The sequence below is a fragment of the Poromitra crassiceps genome (genome assembly GCF_964638095.1).
Source record: "Poromitra crassiceps genome assembly, chromosome: 13".
NCBI lineage: Eukaryota > Metazoa > Chordata > Actinopteri > Beryciformes > Melamphaidae > Poromitra > Poromitra crassiceps.
Window position 1 is genome coordinate 45,865,295 of NC_139644.1, and position 21,069 is coordinate 45,886,363.

Here is a 21,069-nt window from a genome sequence, read left to right on the forward strand (position 1 = left end):
AGAACGCTGTCTTCTGGCGGTCCCCCTCTACTACCCCCACCTGGTTGTAACCACTTGCCAGGTCGAGCGTGGAAAACCACTGAGCACCCCCCAACGCATCCAGCGACTCCTCGATTCGCGGCAGGGTGTATGCATCCTTCCGGGTCCTCGCGTTGAGCTGCCAATAGTCCACACACATCCTCAGCGCCCCATCCTTCTTGCGCACGATCACCAAAGGCGAGGAGTACAGGCTGGAGCTCTCCCTAATAACCCCCTGCTGCAGCAGCTGCATTATGTGGGCTTTTAACCTCCTTATACTGACTTGGAGGAAGCCTCCGATAATGCTGCTTCACTGGGGTGTTATCCAACAGGGGGATATCATGCTGAATAGTCTCAGTGCAGCCCAAATCATGATCATTTCTGGCGAATACATCTGCATTTTCATCCAGCAGCTCCCTTACTTGGGCTGACTGCTGCTCATTCAACAGAGGGGAACTAAAGTTGAATGGAAACTTGGGCACCCCTACTAATGGCTCTCTCACTGTGGCCTCCTGCATATTAACCAAAACCTCCAGTACCTGTGGCTCCATCTCCTGGAAGGCCACTGAATTAACCCCCCCGGCCACCACATCCACCACAGTTATGCGTGCCAGACGAGTGCGTGGATCTAAGCACACATCTGTATGGCCAACATTAATGACAGGGACCATTAACTCTCCTCCCTGCATCCACACATATGCTGTACCAGGCAGCAACCCCTCATCCACCCCCAAAGCCTCCACTACCACAGCCTGACCTGTGGGGTTGTTATTATGAAACCCTGAGGCTAAAATAAGGCACATAGACCCAGCAGGCACCACCACAGGCGATGAGGCCAACACTTTAACAAAACCCTCAATAGTGGCTGAGGGAGGTGGACTACTGGAAAAACCCACAGGACATGATGAACAATCCTTGCATTTCTTTATTATATTCATCCCCATTATACCAGGCACCATTTTCCTCTTTTCCTGTGTTACTTCATCAAGGGAGTCTTTCACAATTAGCAGCCCACACTGAGGGTACACCACCCCTGGCTATCTGCACGTCCAGCCGCAAGTACCCAACATATGGTAACGGTGTCCCAATAGCCCCTTTCAGACTGAGCCACCCACATTCTTTCAAAGCATCATCCCCCATGTTTGAAAAATGTTGCTGAAAAAAACTCTCCGTCAACACTGACACATTAGACCCCGTATCCCACAGACAGGCCACCGGGACCCCCCCCACCACAGCTTGTACTACTGGAACAGGTCCCACCAGCGCTTCCACTACCTCCTCCTGGCCACCAGATGTCTCCCCTGAGCCTGCTTGCCCCCCATCCGTAGCTTGGCTCCCCACTACGAAGGGATAAAGTTTCCCTGCTCCCCATGTGCACTTTCCCCTACAGCTGCATCCATACCACTGGCCCCACCTGCTCGCCCTGGTGCCCGCCCACACATCCTCGCTATGTATGCCTTGGCATCGGAAACAAATAGGCCTACCCTCTGGGTCATATCTGGGCTCCTGCCTTGGGGCCCGGGACCGCCCGCCCACCTGAACCTGGATGTGTGCCACCTCTTTAGCTAGAGCCTCCATTTTATCATTCTGTCTCCTCATAGCCTCCCTCAGTTCCAATAATATAGGATCGGGCCGAGCGGAAGCATCCACAGCAGAACACTCCGCGGCCGCTTCACAGGCATATGCAGTTGAAGTTCTCCTCCTCACATCATCGTCCGCCAACAATATAGCCTCCCCACACAATTTCTTTAGCTTAATACCCGGATCCTGCCTCAACAGTTTCTTTAGCTCTCTCCGCAGTGTAACATCCTTCACATTCTCAGCAAACTGGTGTTTAATTGACTCCTCCCCACATAGCCTATCACCCCCCTTACAGCGGCCCACTTCCGCAGCCAGGGACAGTAATGCATGAGAATATTCTCTTAACCCCTCCCCATCCCTCTGCTTCCTGTCAAAAAAACGTTTTTGAGCCTTCACCAAAGAAGACGGGGTGCCATAAGCCTCCTCAAGTACTTTCAACATCACTTCAGGGTTTCTCCTCACTTCAACGGCTGAATGTTTTATCTCCTGTTGAGCCTCCCCTTCTAAATGATCATAAATATAGGCAGCCTTTTCTTTACCCACATACCTATGAAAACAAACTGAATTCTCAAGCTCGTCAACCCAGTCATAAAAAGTTAATGAACCCGCAGCCTGACCAGAAAACATGGCAGCTTTTCTCTCCTTAGGTAAATAAATAATCTCCACAGAAGGTGGAGAACGTACAGAGGGGGTGGAGGGTGGTGCAGCAGAACTATCATCAGCCAGTAAACCGGATTCACTCGCTTCACCTGGCTTTCTTGTTTCGTGCAGTTGCGCAGTTAAATGTTCGTTCCGTGAGCGCAAATCGTCCATGTCTGCCTTTTCCTTCACCAACCTCTCCTTTAATCCCCGAAGCTCCATCTCCAGCTCTTCCTTCGTAGGCATTGTGTGTAGCGTTAGGACCAATTGAAGCCGCCGAGTGTCCCACGCTGATCTGGCCGATGTGATGTCTTCACCTGTGCCACTGTCTCTGACCCACACCCGCCACTACTTCACTTACTCGCCAAAAAAGAAACTGCTCACAGCGCCAAATGTAATGTGGTCGCAGGTCAAATCCCCCTCCCCTAAATGATGTCTGAAACAGATTCCTCAATAGGCAGTTGTATTCATATTATCATTTTAACGCATATCTGCGCCTTCTCTTTGTATGGCGAGTCAGTTTACAAATACATCTCAAAGCAATTCAGTTTACAAATACATTCTTAGAGCAATTCAATAGTGGCAAGTAAAAACAGTGACACAGGCCTGGCTTCCAACACTCCTGTCCAACTTCTCCTTTAAAACACCAACAAGAACAGTACAATCAATAAACCACCCGATACATAAGAAATATACAAGAATGACATACACCGAATACAAACACTCTAAAAACACATACCGGCATTGGCGCTCGCTTGGCTTTACACAGGCCCCAGCAGCCCCGGACACCTTTACAATACAAAATGTAGCGTTAGCACACCATCCGGCGTCCACACACTTCACCACACACTCACGCACACACACATACCGTTTACAATGTAGCCTCAGCTCGGCGATCCCCCGAGGAAAGCATCTATCACCTCATGCCGCAAGGCAATCGGCGTCTTGCAGCCTAGCTGACAGCACTAGAGTCAAATCAAGCGCCCTGAGCTCGGCGCGTCCTTATAACGTCATGAGCGCGCCCGCGGTAACCTTGACAACCAGTCACACAGCCTTACACATGGGAAGTCGAACTTCCCGGGAGAAGAATAATAATAATAATACAGGCAAATACAATAAGTGGCCCTGCCGCTTCGCTGGCCCGGCCACTAATAATATTGCCTACTGCAGCTTAAAAATAATGTTTAAGACAAGTAACTAGTAACTGTAGCTAATTACTATAGGTTCCTTGGCCTAAACCCAACCTTCCCCATCCTAGGGGAAAGAAATGTGTTTGCAACAGGGTTTTTGAGTGAGTGAGTGAGTGAGTGAGTGAGTGAGTGAGTGAGTGAGTGAGTGAGTGAGTGAGTGAGTGAGTGAGTGAGTGATGCACGTTGGAGGCTGCACTGTCCAGCCCAACAGGCAAATTGCAGTGTGCAGGAGCTCAAACGTGACACATTCAACACCTGCTTTAAGAAAAAGCATGTAATACAAGAGTCTGGGACAGGGCCGGCGCCAGGATGAAATGACTGAGGGGGCTGTTATAACTGGCGAGGGGGCTGATTTTTTTTTTTTTTTTTTTTTTTAATATTTTTATATCGTAATACATAGGTTATATACCCGCTATGCCTATTTCTGGACTTTTTAACCATAATAACCTCTGAAAAGCACAATAACAACACAAGAAAGACTACTATTCAAAATCAAATAAAACATTTATTTCACAGCAGCAGATTAAGGCATTAACAGAGCTGAGCTTTGCATAACGTGAAATGCGGGACCTGTCTGGAGCACTCTGAACATATATGTCTATATGAGAAGTCATAGAATAAACAATTGCTGCAAAAATCGACAAAAAAATAAACAAAATAATAGCCAGTCAGTGCCAGGTTCATTAAATTAAAGCAATAAAGTGATCAGATGCGTTGTCTCCATCTTTCTGCTCATGGCATGCTGTGTGCTTGGGTGCAGCTGATTTCTCTCTCTCTCTGTGTGTGTGTGTGTGTGTGTGTGTGTGTGTGTGTGTGTGTGTGTGTGTGTGTGTCTGTTTTAATCACGTCATGATCACTACAACATGCAGTGAGGTTCAAATTTAATAAATAGCTACATCTCTGACACCTTGTGACAGCAAAGCACAGCAAATAGAGCTTCCCTGCCAATTCTGAAACAACAGAGCTATGCTTACAGGGGGTAGCCTACATCAACTTAAACTGATCAAATTTGATGAAGACTGCAGAAACAGCAGCCTAAACATGTCAGGTACAAACATTGCCTACCTGGCCTTTATAGATTAACTATTCTTTAATTATTTTTTTTTCCAAGTGAGGGGGCCGAAAATTGAACTGAGGGGGCTAAGCCCCCTTAGGCCCCCTCGTGGCGCCGGGCCTGGTCTGGGAAGAGCACTATCAACTAATAACTCCCCAACCGCAAGTACAATTACAGTGTAGATTCACATTGAATGAGTACGCTAAATTAAACCAGACAGGAATTAAATTTGAAACGCAAAATCAATTGTCCATTTCTCATTGTATTTAAATGTGGACAACTAAGTCATGAAAAAGATACAAAAAAGTACAGCAAACCTTTTCTGACAGATGAGCCATTTGGTAGAGTCAGAACTTTGCTCTTTTATCAGTGAATGTCTTGACTGATGTTAGATTTTGAAAGTTTCTTTCATGTAAACTGATGATCTTCATCTTCCAACCATCATGAACAGCCTCCACTTCTCCTAAATCTCAAGGCGCTTCATGAGGCATGGATGCCTGATGCAACTTTCAATAGCAACATATCACAATACTGATGTTCATCTCAAGTGAACAATTGAAATGCAGGGATAATATGATACACATGGCCGTAGCTAGCTATGAGGACGGGGAGGTCCGGACCTCCCCTAATATTTCAGAGAAAAAAATAAAACAATCTGCATGGAAAAGCATGAAAAACACGGGATCTCTTTTATTTTGAAACGAAAGGCAGGTCAGGCAGGAAGTCATCTGACGCCGCGTCCGCGGTAACTTGATTCTGAGAGAGCAGCAGCATGGTGGTGAGTGATGACTCTCTGTCTGCCTGGCAAGATAATTGAAGGTGAGCCAGCTGCGAGACAGTGAGCGAGTGAACGACAGACAGTGAGTGACACTGACAGATTTTTTAGCAACAACCAAGAAAGTAAGTGTCTAGTCTGTCTCTTAAGTAATGTTACCTGTGTGACACGTTGGGATGCTACTGGCTAATCATGCATGATGCCAATTGCCAAGCTCCCGAAGTCAGGTATGCAGGTGGCTATATGCATGGTTTCAGTTTCATGACCCAATAAGTAAAAAAAGAGGTGATGTAAAGTTAAAAACAACATAATATATTTTATTTTATTTTTCAATCGTTCCTATCAGGAATAAATAAATGTCCCTCTGTATGTTTTTTTTTATTATCGATGATGACTTTGTGTGTTGTGTACGGCTTGGGTTGTGTACCTGTGTTTGTAGGTGTCATTTTGATATGAATTTGGCTAAAACAGTTTGTGTTTGTTAGTTACAATTATGTTGACAGGAGAGCTGAGCAGGTGGTGACATGAAAGAGAATATACTGAATAATGACATCACAACAGTATAATCCTAATGTTGATTTAAAATGATATATTACTCTAAATATGGCTAAAAAAGGGGAAAAAAAAACTCAAATTTAGCCACCGAATCCGCCTCCCCTTGCTGGACCTCCCCTATTTCGGAACCCTGGCTACGGCCCTGATGATACAAACATGTACTTTTCAAATATATCATTTGTTTCATCTCATTTTGAGACACTAATGATTTACATTTTATCATTCATTTAGAACAGAATTGTTATGAAAATCACTTGATCAATGGTCTGACAATATGTTTCCATTGATAGACAATGATAATATTGAAATATTGTCCAGCCCAATATTAAGTGACCTCTGCTGTGTGGAGTATCATGTGTCTCTTCAGGGTTTGTTTATCACCAACACATTTAGCACAGACTGAGCATTTAAATGGCTTCTCTCCTGTGTGGCCTATCATGTGATCGTTCAAGTGTCCTTTACGACTAAAACACGTACCACAGACCTCCTCCATGGTATTTCCCACAATGTGTTACATTGTGCAGGATGGCACAAGCAAGGATGACCTCAAAAACCTGTGTTCACCACCATTAGAGTTTTCAATGGGCCTGAAAATTCAAACCCGACCCGGTAAGTTCAAGCCCGAGCCGGCCCGACCAATTAGCATAAATTATCGGGTCGGGTCGGGTCGGGTCGCATCGGGCTCGGGCTGACATTGAGAACTCTAACCACCAGAGCTTTAAACAGGGTTGCTAGGCCAGGGTGACCTCCCTGCCTCCTCTCTCCAGCAGGCAGGTTATAGCTGGTCCCTCTCTAACAGGCAGGTTATAGCTGGTCCCTGTCTCCTCTCTCCAACAGGCAGGTTATAGCTGGTCCCTGCCTCCTCTCTCTAACAGACAGGTTATAGCTGGTCCCTGCCTCCTCTCTCCAACAGACAGGTTATAGCTGGTCCCTGCCTCCTGTCATGCCCTCAACCTCTGCCTCCTAGTCTCTCTCGCCCCCTCCTTTCTGTTGTGATTACAGGGTTGGAGCCAGGTGTGTGGAGCTGATCTCCAGCTATCGCAGCTGCCAAGCATCACCAATCAGCAGGCTTCATATACCCTGCCCAGACGTCAAGACACTGTCAGATTATCTTCTCACCTGCATGGAGAGGAACCTCTGCTGCCCTAAATCTGAATACCTGCTCCAATCCTCCCCTGTCTGTCTGCCTGCTCGCCCTCTGCCTAGACTTCAGCCTACCTGCTCTCTGCTCGCCTGGAATTCAGCCTACCTGCTCTCTGCTCGCCTGGACTTCAGCCTGCTTGCTCTCTGCCAGCCCGGACTGCTGGATGCCTGCTCGTTCACCTACCTGAACTCTAGCCTACCATCCTGCAACCTGAGTATCTCGTCCATCCGGACTGAACCAATAACCTTTAAATAAACAAACTGTGTTACAACTTGATATTCTGTCTCTGTCTGTCTCTGCCCTTGAGTCCAACAAACAAAACCCTAACAGGATAATCTGACCAAAATGGACTCGGCAGAGGCAGAAGCAATGAGACAAGCGCTTGCTCAGCAGGGCCAATGGCTAGGAGGCCAGGAGGAGCGTCTGCGGACCATGACTACAGAAATGCAGAGGCTCGGTGTGACCATCACGGGCCTCACCGAGCGCCTGACACCAGCTCCAGTTGCCGCTCTGCTTCAGCCCGACCAGCCAGCGCTGCCTGCTACCACAGCTCCGGAGCCTCACATCCCACCTCCAGCAAAATACTCAGGTGATCCACACAGCTGTCGGCAATTTCTCACACAGTGTCAATTGTCGTTCAACGCTCAGCCCCTCCGCTTCTTTACGGAAGCGGCCAAAATTGCATACCTGGTTAACCTACTGGAGGGACCCCCGCTTAACTTTTTCAATGCTCTCTTTGAACAGGGCTCTCCGCTCACCCAGTCCTTTGCGGGTTTTGCTGTCGAGCTCAAACGAGTGTACGACCATCCAATACGAGGGCAACAGGCGGGGCAGCGTCTGTTGACTCTTCGCCAAGGAAGACTCCCAGTCCGTGAGTTTATCAGCCAGTTCCACAGTTTGGCTGTTGAGTCAGGGTGGGATAATGTGGCCCTCATTGCAGCATTTCAGAGTGGTCTGAATAGAGAGATTGGAAGGGAAATAGCACTACGGGGGGAAATAAATTCCTTAGACGCCGCCATTAGTCTGGCCATTAAGATTGCGGATCAAATCGCCCTGTGGCGTACTGACACCCCCGTCTCTCTGTTCTCATCACGTCCCGATACTCCAAATTTTCCCGAACCAGAACCCATGCAACTCGACCGGGTCCGTCTGTCCCCGGAGGAAAGGGCTCGTCGTCGGGCTGCCACACAGGCCTGTTTCTACTGTGGAAACCCCAGCCATCGTATTTCGGATTGCCCCGTCCGTCCAGCAAAAGGGCCGGCTCGGCAATAGTTAGAGAGATATTGTCGAGTCGAGCAACCACTGCCTCTCTCCCTATCCGTCCACAGCTCGATGCCGCCATCGTGTGGTGCCAGCAAACCATTACACTCTCTGCACTCATAGACTCTGGAGCCGATGAGAATTTCATTCATAATGGTACGTGCCAGCAGTGGGGCATCGAGACTGAGCCCCTCGATGTCCCACTAAATACTACAGCCCTTAATGGGGTACTGCTGGCCCAAGTGGACAGAAAAACCATTCCCCTGTCCCTTCACATGTTTGGGAATCATCAAGAAAAAATTCAATTTCACGTCATTCATTCTCCCAATGTTCCTCTAGTGTTGGGATTTCCCTGGTTGAAACTCCATAACCCCCAGATCAACTGGACCACCGGCACGGTGGGGTCATGGAGCTCCTTCTGCCATGCCAACTGCCTCCGTTCCGCCCAGACACCTTCCTCTGAACCGCTACCAGTACCAGAACCTCCAGATCTGTCATCGGTTCCAAAAGAATATCATGACCTCGCTCCTGCATTCAGTAAACAACAGGCATTAACACTCCCTCCGCACAGACCATACGATTGTGAGGTAAAGCTTTTGCCCGGAGCTCCTCTACCCTCTAGCAGGCTCTACAACCTCTCTCTGCCGGAACAGCAAGCCATGGGGAAATACATCCAGGACTCCTTGGCAGCGGGGATCATCCGACCTTCATCCTCTCCGGTGGGTGCAGGTGCCTTCTTCGTGGGCAAGAAGGATGGGTCTTTGAGACCATGTATTGACTATAAAAAACTAAATGACATCACAGTTAAAAACAAGTACTGCCTGCCTCTGATTGACTCTGCTTTTGTGCCCCTTCATGACGCCACAGTATTCTCAAAACTGGACCTCAGGAACGCGTACCACCTGGTGCGCATCAAAGATGGAGATGAATGGAAGACTGCTTTCAACACTCACCTGGGCCATTTTGAGTACCTGGTGATGCCTTTCGGCCTCACTAATGCGCCCGCAGTCTTCCAGGCACTCGTCAACGATGTACTCAGGGACATGATTGGTCATTTTGCATTTGTTTACCTTGATGACATTCTGATTTACTCCCAGTCTCTCCAGGAACACCAGAAACATGTGCGGGCAGTGCTGCAGCGTCTCCTAGAAAACAGGCTGTTTGCTAAGGCAGAAAAGTGTGAATTTCATGCTTCCACGGTGCACTTCCTGGGTTTCGTCATCTCCCCGGGAAAAATGGAGATGGAGCCGGCGAAAGTGACAGCAGTTCTGGATTGGCCTGTGCCTACTAACCGCAAACAGTTACAAATGTTTCTAGGATTTGCCAACTTCTATCGAAGATTTGTCCGTAATTACAGCACCATAGCAGCCCCCCTGACTGCACTCACTTCCACCTCCATCTCGTTTCGATGGACACCGGAGGCGGAGACCGCCTTTGGGGAGCTCAAGCGCAGGTTTGTCTCCGCTCCAGTGCTCATCCAGGCAGACCGGACCCGGCAGTTCATTGTGGAGGTGGACGCTTCTAATGTGGGGGTAGGTGCAATCCTCTCTCAGCGCACACTGGCTGATGACAAATTGCATCCATGTGCCTTTCTGTCCTATAAACTTTCCCCCGCAGAAAGAAACTACAACGTCGGCAATAGAGAGCTTTTGGCTGTGAAGGTGGCGCTGGAGGAGTGGCGACACTGGCTAGAGGGGGCCGAGCATCCATTCGTCGTGTGGACAGACCACAAAAACCTCACCTACATCAAGGAGGCGAAGCGGCTTAACTCACGCCAAGCAGGGTGGGCTCTGTTTTTTGGCAGGTTTAACTTCACACTCACCTACCGCCCCGGTTCGAGGAACGTGAAGCCTGATGCGCTGTCACGCCAGTTTGCGGTGGAGGAGGCAAACATGGACCCAGAGCCCATTCTTCCATCCTCATGTGTCATCGCTGCCGTTACCTGGGAGATCGAATCTAAGGTCCGCCAAGCCCAGAGGGCCCAGCCCAACCCAGGTAATGGTCCTCCTAACCATCTGTTTGTACCTGATTCTGTCCGCTCCCAGGTTCTGCAATGGGCTCACTCATCCCGCCTTACCTGTCACCCGGGGGTTCGTCGGACAATGGCCTTCCTCCGGCAGAGTTTCTGGTGGCCCACCATGGACCAGGATACACGGTCATATGTTGCAGCTTGCTCTGTCTGCGCGAGCAGCAAGACCTCCACAAAGCCCAGCTCTGGCCTGCTCCGTCCACTGCCTGTACCCAGCCGGCCATGGTCACACATAGCAGTGGACTTCGTAACTGGCCTTCCCCCATCTGGAGGTAACACCACAGTTCTTACTGTCATAGACCGTTTTTCTAAGGCAGTACACTTCATTGCCCTGCCCAAGCTGCCTTCCGCTAGGGAGACAGCCGATCTATTAGTGCAACATGTGTTTCGGGTACATGGGCTGCCTGCAGACATTGTCTCCGACAGGGGGCCTCAATTCACCTCACAGGTCTGGAGGGCATTCTGCACGGCCATGGGAGCCACCGTCAGCTTATCTTCGGGGTACCATCCTCAGACCAACGGACAGACTGAGCGAGCGAACCAGGAGATGGAAGCAGCTCTTCGCTGTATCACCGCGGCGAACCCCTCCTCTTGGAGCTCACAGCTGCCCTGGGTGGAGTACGCCCACAATACACTTCCCAACGCCTCCTCAGGTATGTCTCCGTTTGAATGTTCTTTGGGCTATCAACCTCCTCTGTTGTCAGGCCAGGAGGAGGAGATTGCAGTGCCTTCAGTTCAGGCCCAGATGCGCCGCTGCCGCGCTACCTGGAAAAGAGTCCGAGCTGCCTCCAGGTCACGGGTCCAGGCCGACCGTCGCCGTGTGCCAGCTCCAGCCTACGCTCCAGGGCAGAAGGTATGGCTGCTTTCGAGAGATCTGCCTCTCAAGGTGGATTCACGAAAGCTTGCACCTCGCTACGTGGGGCCGTATGAAATTGAAACCATCATTAACCCATGTGCTGTTCGGCTTAAGCTCCCTTCCTCCCTTAAAAGGATCCATCCCACATTTCATGTGTCTCTGTTAAAGCCGGTGCAGTCCAGTGCTCTTGTCCCTCCCACAGCCGCCCCTCCTCCTCCTCGGATGGTGGAGGGTGGTCCAGTCTACACCGTGAGGCGTATCCTGGATGTCCGTCGCCGGGGCCGCGGATTCCAGTATTTGGTCGACTGGGAGGGATATGGTCCGGAGGAGCGCTGCTGGGTCCCTCGGCGGAACATACTGGACCCCACGCTCATCCGGGACTTCCGTCGCCAGCACCCTGACGGAGCCAGGCGTGCGCCAGGTGGCGCCCGTAGAGGGGGGGGTACTGTCATGCCCTCAACCTCTGCCTCCTAGTCTCTCTCGCCCCCTCCTTTCTGTTGTGATTACAGGGTTGGAGCCAGGTGTGTGGAGCTGATCTCCAGCTGTCGCAGCTGCCAAGCATCACCAATCAGCAGGCTTCATATACCCTGCCCAGACGTCAAGACACTGTCAGATTATCTTCTCACCTGCATGGAGAGGAACCTCTGCTGCCCTAAATCTGAATACCTGCTCCAATCCTCCCCTGTCTGTCTGCCTGCTCGCCCTCTGCCTAGACTTCAGCCTACCTGCTCTCTGCTCGCCTGGACTTCAGCCTACCTGCTCTCTGCTCGCCTGGACTTCAGCCTGCTTGCTCTCTGCCAGCCCGGACTGCTGGATGCCTGCTCGTTCACCTACCTGGACTCTAGCCTACCATCCTGCAACCTATCTCAAGTATCTCGTCCATCCGGACTGAACCAATAACCTTTAAATAAACTAGATCATTGTGGACTACAGGAGAGGGGGGGGCACACACCCCCCAATCACCATCAACGGCACAGTGGTGGAAAGGGTGGACAGCTTCAAGTACCTGGGAGTCAACATCCACCAGGACCTGACCTGGGCCGGCCACACCGCCACTGTTGTCAAAAAGGCCCAACAGCGAATACACGGACTCAGGCGCCTGAAGAAGTTTGGGCTAAGGAAAGAAATCCTCAGGGACTTCTACAGAGGCACCATTGAAAGCCTGCTGACTGGCTGCTTCACCGCCTGGTACGGGAACTGTACCACCATGGACCGCAGGGCGCTACGGAGGGTGAGGCGCGCGGCCCAGCACGTAACAGGAGACGAGTTGCCAGAACTGCACGAACTGTATAACCAGCGGTGCCTCAGGAGGTCCCTGAAGATCATCAAAGACACAAACCATCCCCACAACAGCCTGTTCTCCCGGCTACCCTCAGGGAGGAGATACAGGGTTCCAAAAACACGCACAAATCGCTTGAGGAACAGTTTCTTCCCGCAGGCCACGAGACTCCTAAATATGCACAAATAGTGCAGTAGTCGTACCGCAGTACCGTACTGCAGCTGCTACTATTACGGATGCCTAACGTTTAATTGTAAATTTAAGTGTATGTTTAATAAGGTGCCTAACGTTTAATTGTAAATTTAAGTGTATGTTTAATAAGGTACATGCTATTTGCACATGTATGTATAAAACGTCGAATTTGGAATGTCTGAACACGTCTAACGTATGCACATGACATGTGCACCTATGTGCAATGAATATGCCACTGTCGTATAAGCCACCGACTTGTCTTGTAAGTCGACTTGTATTGCTTATAAGATGCCTATTTCTTATTGCCTTATTGCTGTCTTATTGCTTATTGATGCCTATTTCTTATTGCCTATTACTTATTGCTGTTGCCTATTTGTACTATGTCGTAAACGGAGTCCACTGCACAAGAATTTCACACGTGGTACTTGTACCATGGAGTGACAATAAAAATCTTGAATCTTGAATCTTGAATCTTGAAACAAACTGTGTTACAACTTGATATTCTGTCTCTGTCTGTCTCTGCCCTTGAGTCCAACAAACAAAACCCTAACACCTCCTCTCTCCAACAGGCAGGTTATAGGTGGTCCCTGCCTCCTCTCTCCAACAGGCAGGTTATAGCTGGTCCCTGCCTCCTCTCTCCAACAGGCAGGTTATAGCGGATCCCTGTCTCCTCTCTCCAACAGGCAGGTTATAGGTGGTCCCTGCCTCCTCTCTCCAGCAGGCAGGTTATAGGTGGTCCCTGCCTCCTCTCTCCAGCAGGCAGGTTATAGGTGGTCCCTGCCTCCTCTCTCTAACAGGCAGGTTATAGCTGGTCCCTGCCTCCTCTCTCCAACAGGCAGGTTATAGGTGGTCCCTGCCTCCTCTCTCCAACAGGCAGGTTATAGGTGGTCCCTGCCTCCTCTCTCTAACAGGCAGGTTATAGCTGGTCCCTGCCTCCTCTCTCCAACAGGCAGGTTATAGGTGGTCCCTGCCTCCTCTCTCCAACAGGCAGGTTATAGCTGTTCCCTGGTCAGATCCCAGGTCGAACCACCAGTGTTGGGCAAGTTACTTTCAAAATGTAATACACTATATATTACTAGTTACTTTCATTTGAAAGTAATAAGTTACTTTACAATATTACTGTCTTTGTAGAGTAACTTGTTACTTATTACACTACTTTTTGCATTACTTTCACCAAAATAACAGCAGCAGCAGAATGACATCACCGCCCCGGAACCATCCCAAAAAAAGGGTCTTGAAGTCAGTGTAAACCGTCCAAAATTCTAAATGTTATTATTTTCCTTTGTTATTGTCATCTATAGTGGTTATTTGCATAAAAACACACAATTTGATTAGGAAATTATTGGATCTTTATTTAGGCTATGTAACTAGCCTGCTGCCTAACTTGTGTTACTTGACAAAGTAACTGGTATAATATTACTAAAATCATATTGGTAATAAGTTATATTACTGAGTTAGCTATACTGCTAAAAGTAATATCGTCTATTACATGTAATATTTTGAGTTACCCCCAACACTGTAAACCAGGGCCGTAGCCAGGGATTTCAGGCCCCATAAAGGATAACACACTGGGCCCACGGATGCCGCCGTTCGAAGGGCGGCGTCGGAAAATTTTGGCCATTTGAAGCCCAATTTATAGAGGAATATCTCATTTTAAATCAGAGAGTTCCCCAAACTTTTGAGTAGCCTGTCAGATTGAAAAAGTAGCCGGATCATGTTCGCGGCGTTTGTTCCAGTGGTCCTTTTCCCAATTAATAAACAAACCTCAAATATGTATCGATGAGTGTGACAATTGAAATAATACAAATAAACATTCTTATAAAGGCCCAATGCTCAATTTAATTATAAATAAAAAACAATATCCATATTGCAAAACACAAACAGGCAATAATAATAATAATTTTAATAACAAAGAAAATACTAATAACTGTATGTTTCCCACAGGATTTGGAGAGATTGTGGTGGGTAGACCTTGCTTGGACCCTCTTGGGGGGTTCGGGGGGCCATACCCCCTGTAAGAAAAATGTGTACATTTTAAACTAAAATGCATGAATCTGGTTCACTTTGAGAACCAATTTAAGAGGCTAGATCAGGGGTGGGCAATTATTTTTCATGGGAGGCCACATGAGAAACCCAGATTGTTGCCGGGGTTCGGGGGGCCATGCCCCCTGTAAGAAAAATGTGTACATTTTAAACTAAAATGCATGAATCTGGTTCACTTTGAGAACTAATTTAAGAGGCTAGATCAGGGGTGGGCAATTATTTTTCATGGGGGCCACATGAGAAACCCAGATTGTTGCCGGGGGCGGAACAAATATTGTAATGCCGTAACCCAGGAACTTTGATGATAGAGAGGACCACAAAAAAATGTCCTCGCCACCAGAGGGCCAGATTTCGCTGAGGGTTGGGGGCTGAACGGCGCTGGCGCGAAAAAATTTGGGGCATTTGAAGTCAGGTTTAGAGGAATAACTCATTTTAAATTAACAGTTGTGATGTCATTATTCAGTCTAAACACCAATATTTGATCCTTTTCTCATTCACTCCTATGTCACCACTTGCTCTCCCTGCAGGCTTGAAATTAGCTTTTTTGGCCACCTGCCAATATGGCTGCTAGAAGTTACCAGCCAATTAGAATTTCCACTAGCCAAAATGTTTTTCTTGAAATAAACCAGAATATGAGTGATTCTCAAAGCCTGTGTTTGATTTGATTTGATTTGATTTCCTTTATTTACCCAGGGAAGCCTCTTGAGAGCAAGCCATCATTTTCAAGAGTGCCCTGCTACAAAAGTACATATACAAAAAGTTTCAGACAAACAGGACAAGTGATAAGAACAATCAAAACAACAAGGTCAATTTAAAGCAAGTAGAAATCAAAACAGAGCAAATTGCAACTAGAGTCCGTCGACAATAGAACAATTAGCTAAAAACATGTGCATCTCTCACATAAGGTGTCGCGAAGGAGTGCCTTGAACGAGACCAGAGGAAGTAATTGATCCAATTTTATAATGTCCTGCAGTGAATTCCATTTGACCGGTGCATAGTACGAGAAAGCAGTCTTTCCTTGCTCGGTCCTCACACGCGGGACACGCAGCCTGATGTAAGACTGTGAGCGTGTGCCGTTGCGATTGCTTGCATGAGTGAGAAGTGAACACAGATATGGAGGAAGCTGACCGATTAGGGCTTTATAAATAAACAAAAGACAGTGCTGTTCTCTTCTGACTGAAAGAGAGGGCCAACACACCTTTTCGTACAGAACACAGTGGTGAGTAAGAAATGTATCTCCAGTTATGAAGCGCAGCGCGCTGTGATACACGGCGTCAAGTGACTTCAAGGCAGAAGATGAGGCATGCATATACACAATATCACCATAGTCAAAAACAGACAGTATTAGAGATTGAACCAATTGTTTTCTAGAGGATGCAGAGAAACATGACTTATTTCTGTACAAGAATCCAACTTTCCTCCTAAGTTTTTTTACAAGGTGCTCAATATGCTCATTGAAGGATAGTTTGCTATCCACCCAGATACCAAGGTATTTATAGGATTCAACAGTTTCAATAGCTTCGCCTTGTAGGGTTACTATGCTAAGGCTGTCCATGATGGATGGGGACCTGGAAAAAAGCATCCATTTTGTCTTTTTGGAATTTAGAACCAATTTGAGGTTAAACAGGGAATTTTGAAAAGCATTGAAGGCAGATTGTAAGCTTGCGACGGCCTGGGCGGGGGTATCCCCGACACAATATAAGATCGTATCGTCTGCATAGTAATGGACATTACAGAGCTCACTAGGAAAGAGAATGTTATTTATATAGAGCGTGAACAGGGTTGGGCCTGAGATAGAACCTTGAGGGACCCCTTTATTAATAGGAAGAGTGTTAGACCGCGTACTGTCTGTAACTATGGAATGTTTTCTCCCCGTGAGGTAATTGGAGAACCATGTGACTGATTGTTTGTCTAAGCCAATGGAGGACAGTTTACTCAGAAGTATATTGTGGTCTACCGTGTCAAACGCCTTTGACAGATCAATAAAGATAGCCGCGCAGTGCTGGCGGGCATCAAGACAGTTTTGTATGTCGTTTATTACAAGAGAGGAAGCCGTTATTGTGCTATATTTTGGTCTAAAACCTGATTGCTGCGTTTGAAGAACACTGTAAGAGTCCATGAATATTCGAAGCTGCTCGTTTACTAGAGCTTCCAGGACTTTAGCAAGACAACATAATTTGGAGATTGGACGGTAATTGTCAAGAATACTCGGGTCGCCACCTTTAAATAAAGGTATGATTTGAGCGAATTTCCAAATGGAAGGAATTTCGCCCGAAGTAAATGTTAAATTAAATAAATGCGCAATCGGAGAGGCGATCAGTTGTGCGCTAAGGCGAAGAAAGAAGGGGGCAATATCGTCCTCTCCTTTTGATTTCTTAACGTTTAATTTAGACAATGCCTTTTGAACTTCACTAATGCTAATCGGGCTGAGAGAGAATCGGTCGCGGAAGAGAGGGGGAATCAAAGGATCCAAGGAGGGTGGAACAGGGGGTAATGTTGTTGCGGAAGTCGAATTGGCCAATGACCTTTCAAATGCAAACCCGGCAGAGCTGAAATGACGATTGAAGGCGTCACACATTTGCTGTTTATCGGTGATAGAACCGTGCTCGCCGGTGATCTGAGGGGGAAGGGCGGAACTAGGTGCATGTTTTAAAGATTTCACTATTTTCCAAAATTTTGCTGAATTTTGCTGGGAATCATTGAGTGAGGCTAAGTAATAATCAGATTTGGCCTTTCTGATTACGGCAGTGCATTTATTTCTTCTCATCCTGAAGTGGGACCAGTCTGCTAAATTACCAGAAGATCTGGCATTGGACCAGGCTGAGTCCCTGAGACGTAGGGCAGATTTCACAGACTGTGTGAACCAGGGACTGGAGCGATTTTTCACTCTTAGATTTTTATACGGCGCGTGCCTATCAGCTACTAAGTTGAAAACAAAAGAAAAATGAGCTGAGGCTAATTCAGCATCAGGAATTAGACACAGCCTCTCTAGATCCGCGTAATAAAGATCATGCAAAAAGCCCTGCTCTACAAAGTGCTTAAAGTAACGTTTTCTTATATAGTTACTTTTAGATTTACAAATTTTTATTTGTCTGATACATCCTATAGGGCAGTGATCACTGATGCCTTGAGCGAATACCCCACTTTGGGGATATTTGAGTGGTCTGTTGGTCAAAATTATGTCTATCAAAGTGGATCTGGAGGGGTGTTTTGTATTCGGCCTTGTTGTGTGTTGAATGAGCTGTGTTAAATCTAACTGAATACAGAGCTGTTTTAGACTGAAGGAGGACTCAGTCAGCCAGTCCTGGTTCAAGTCGCCAAGGAGAATGAATTCAGAGTTAATATGTTGTGAGAAGACCCTTCCGAGGTCATCAATGGCCGTGCTCGGGGCAGAGGGGGGGCGGTACACACCTGCGACCGTTATGTGTGAATCGCCTCCCGTGCAAACATCCAAAACAATGCACTCATAATACTTGGGAATGGAGGAGGATGCCAACACATGTGTCACTAAGTGCTCTCTGACATAGACTATAACTCCTCCTCCCTTGGCTCTCCTATCCACACGAAACAAATTAAAATTAATAATAGCAACATCAGAATCCTCAGTTCTGCGGGACAGCCATGACTCAGAAATCACTAAAACGTCAGGAGAGGCATCATTGATTAAAATATTTACCAAGTCCAGTTTGGGGAGTAAACTCCTAACATTTAGGTGCATGAATTTCAGGCCATTAGCGACCTGAAACTCTTGTGTAGATGCCAGATCGTCCAGTTTTGTCCGTGTGCTGCTGGGGAAAATAGGGGGATTTCTGGTAGGAACAGTTATTAAGTTGTTGTGGTTAATGCCAGAATGTGAAGTGCGGCGTCGGAGGCGCACCCGGGAGATGTGAATGAGGGGAATGTTTCTTACTGTTCGATGATCGGGTGTCTGACTGACTGACAAAGTTGTTGTCTGCAATGCAATGGGGGAGGCGACTGGAGTTGACGATAGCGGGGGGGGGGAACTAACGTGATCCTTGGTGGAGAGGGAGTTTCTAAGGTGTGGGACAGGAGTGACCGGAAGTGGACGCATGGAGGTGGCTAGTCATGTTCGGCTGGTGTGGATCTTATAAAACAAATTATCAGTTAAAATGCGTGAGCCCAAGGCATTGGGGTGAATGCCATCAGGCCGGAAGAAAGCAGGGCGATTCCAGAAAAGGTTAAAATTATCGATAAAAACTATGTTGCGAGTTGCACAAGTTGATTCGAGCCAGGTGTGAAAACCCAATGTGCGGCTAAATCGTTCCACCCCGCGATTACGAGGGGGGAGCGGGCCAGAAACAAACACACGTTTGTTGTGGACCGAGAGAAAGTCCAGGAGAGCTGTGTAATCCCTTCTAAGCTTTTCGGATGCCTTTTTTGGGATGTCGTTGCAGCCAACATGAATGACAACGTCTTGGACTAGTGCGTGGTCAGCCAGGATGCTGGGGATTTCTGACGTGATATCTGTTACCTTGGCCCCTGGAAAACAGAACGTGGCCACAGACTTCTTTTTAAAACCCCTTACAATTGAATCGCCAATAATAAGAGTGGATGGAGGGGGTGCGGACATTGAAGGAGATATTACTTGTAATAGCGGAGGAAGTGGCTGTGAGAGGGGGGGGACACGAGCTCCCCCCAGGGCCGGTGTAAAATGCACGACATTAGTGATCAAACCAACGATAGCGGCCACTTCACTCGAGCAAGGCGGGTTCGGTGACATCCCCGTAAGACCAGGGGGACCAGGGCCGGGCGGAGAGAGAGGACCAGCACCAGAACCCACAGCGGGAGAAGAGAGGGGGCGAGCTGGGATACTCCTGTTGGTCTGCTCAGGGCGATTGGAGGCGGCCTCCTTCAGCAGCCGGAGTCGGGTGCCGCATCGGGACCGAGCAGGACGAGCAGGTACTGCAGACGAACCAGCGTACATCGGAGGAGACGAAGGAGGCGAAGACCCGGACAGCGGTGGAAGCTGGGCGCTGCCGGACAGGGACCAAGCAGGACGAGCAGGTACTGCAGGCGAGTCGGCGTACATCGGAGGAGACGAGGGAGGCGAAGACCCGGACAGCGGTGGAAGCTGGGCGCTGCCGGACAGGGACCAAGCAGGGCGAGCAGGCACTGCAGACGACATCGGAGGAGACGACGGAGACGAAAGCCCGGACAGCGGTGGAAACTGGGCGCTGCTCCGTATGTTGAATGGCGCCCCCGGGCTGGGAGGCACGTTCAGCGGAGGAAGTACTGAGGAGTATAGGGGATCAGGCGGGTTTTCGATCTCATCCTCCAGGAGTTTGAATCTATTATCAAGCTCAAGAGACCATGAGGGGGGCTGGAGGCTAGGAAATCCTCGGGGTCGATCACGGCAACGGCTAGCTGGGACCCAGGTAGCGGCAGCAGCTGCAGTGGAGGGGGTCGAGCAGACTGGCTGCTTGGGTTTGGTACCAAGCCTACGCCACAGATCCTCCCCATGCGAAACATTGCTGGTGTGGAGGGATTCTCTAAGCCACGGAACAGTGGTGTCATCCCCGATGCCCAAACTGTCAACATCGTTTGTTGAGATTAAATTAAATGACTGCAGTGTGGATGTGAGTTTCCTGATGGACCGATTCTTCACTGTGATTTCCACTTGCAACCGGGAGACATCTTTGACCAGTTCAATCACGGTAAGACTACAGTTAATACATGATGATGGATCGTATGGCATGATTGTACACAGATAGATATAATAAATCTCACCACTAGCCTATCTAGGTTACAGGCAAACCACCAGGCCAGTGGGAGTATCCAGGTGCTGCTAGCCCTCTAGGCTACTCGCCTAGCTTAGCTTAGTCTAGCTTTAGCTCAGGTTGTTGTTTGATGATTAGAAGAGTCCGGCCGGTTGGGGCTCTGTAACAGAGAGTTCCCCACACACGGCAAACAAAAGCAAGTTCCAACTAATGTGAATATGCCCGTGAAGGGCTGAGCTCTCTGATCCAGCTACGGGTTAGCTTAGCTTCCGAAGCTAGCTGGGCTGAGTCACTGATGCAGCTCCAGGCGGAGGATTGTTTAGGTCCAGAATAATGCGATCCAGGTGTTCGATCACAAAAACGTTAAGCCGGGTGTGAAACTCTGATAGTACACAAAAAAATAGCTAAAAGGTACACGCACGATTATAGCTTAAAACTGGATAAAATGTTAAAGTGCAACGGAGCTTCTGGCGGGCAAACACAACATCGACGCATGCGCAGTTGCTATGAGGGTCACACGAACAAAAATGCACTCTTGAAGCTAAATAAATCCAAAACCAACAAGTTAATTATTAAAATGTTTTACTTCAATGTAGAACAGTCATTTCTTACACATGAGATTACTTTTAGCCTTTTAGTCATAAAGATTATTGAAAGATATTCCATATTCCAGACTGAAATGTTATAACAGAAGTAGAGTATTGGCCAGAATGACA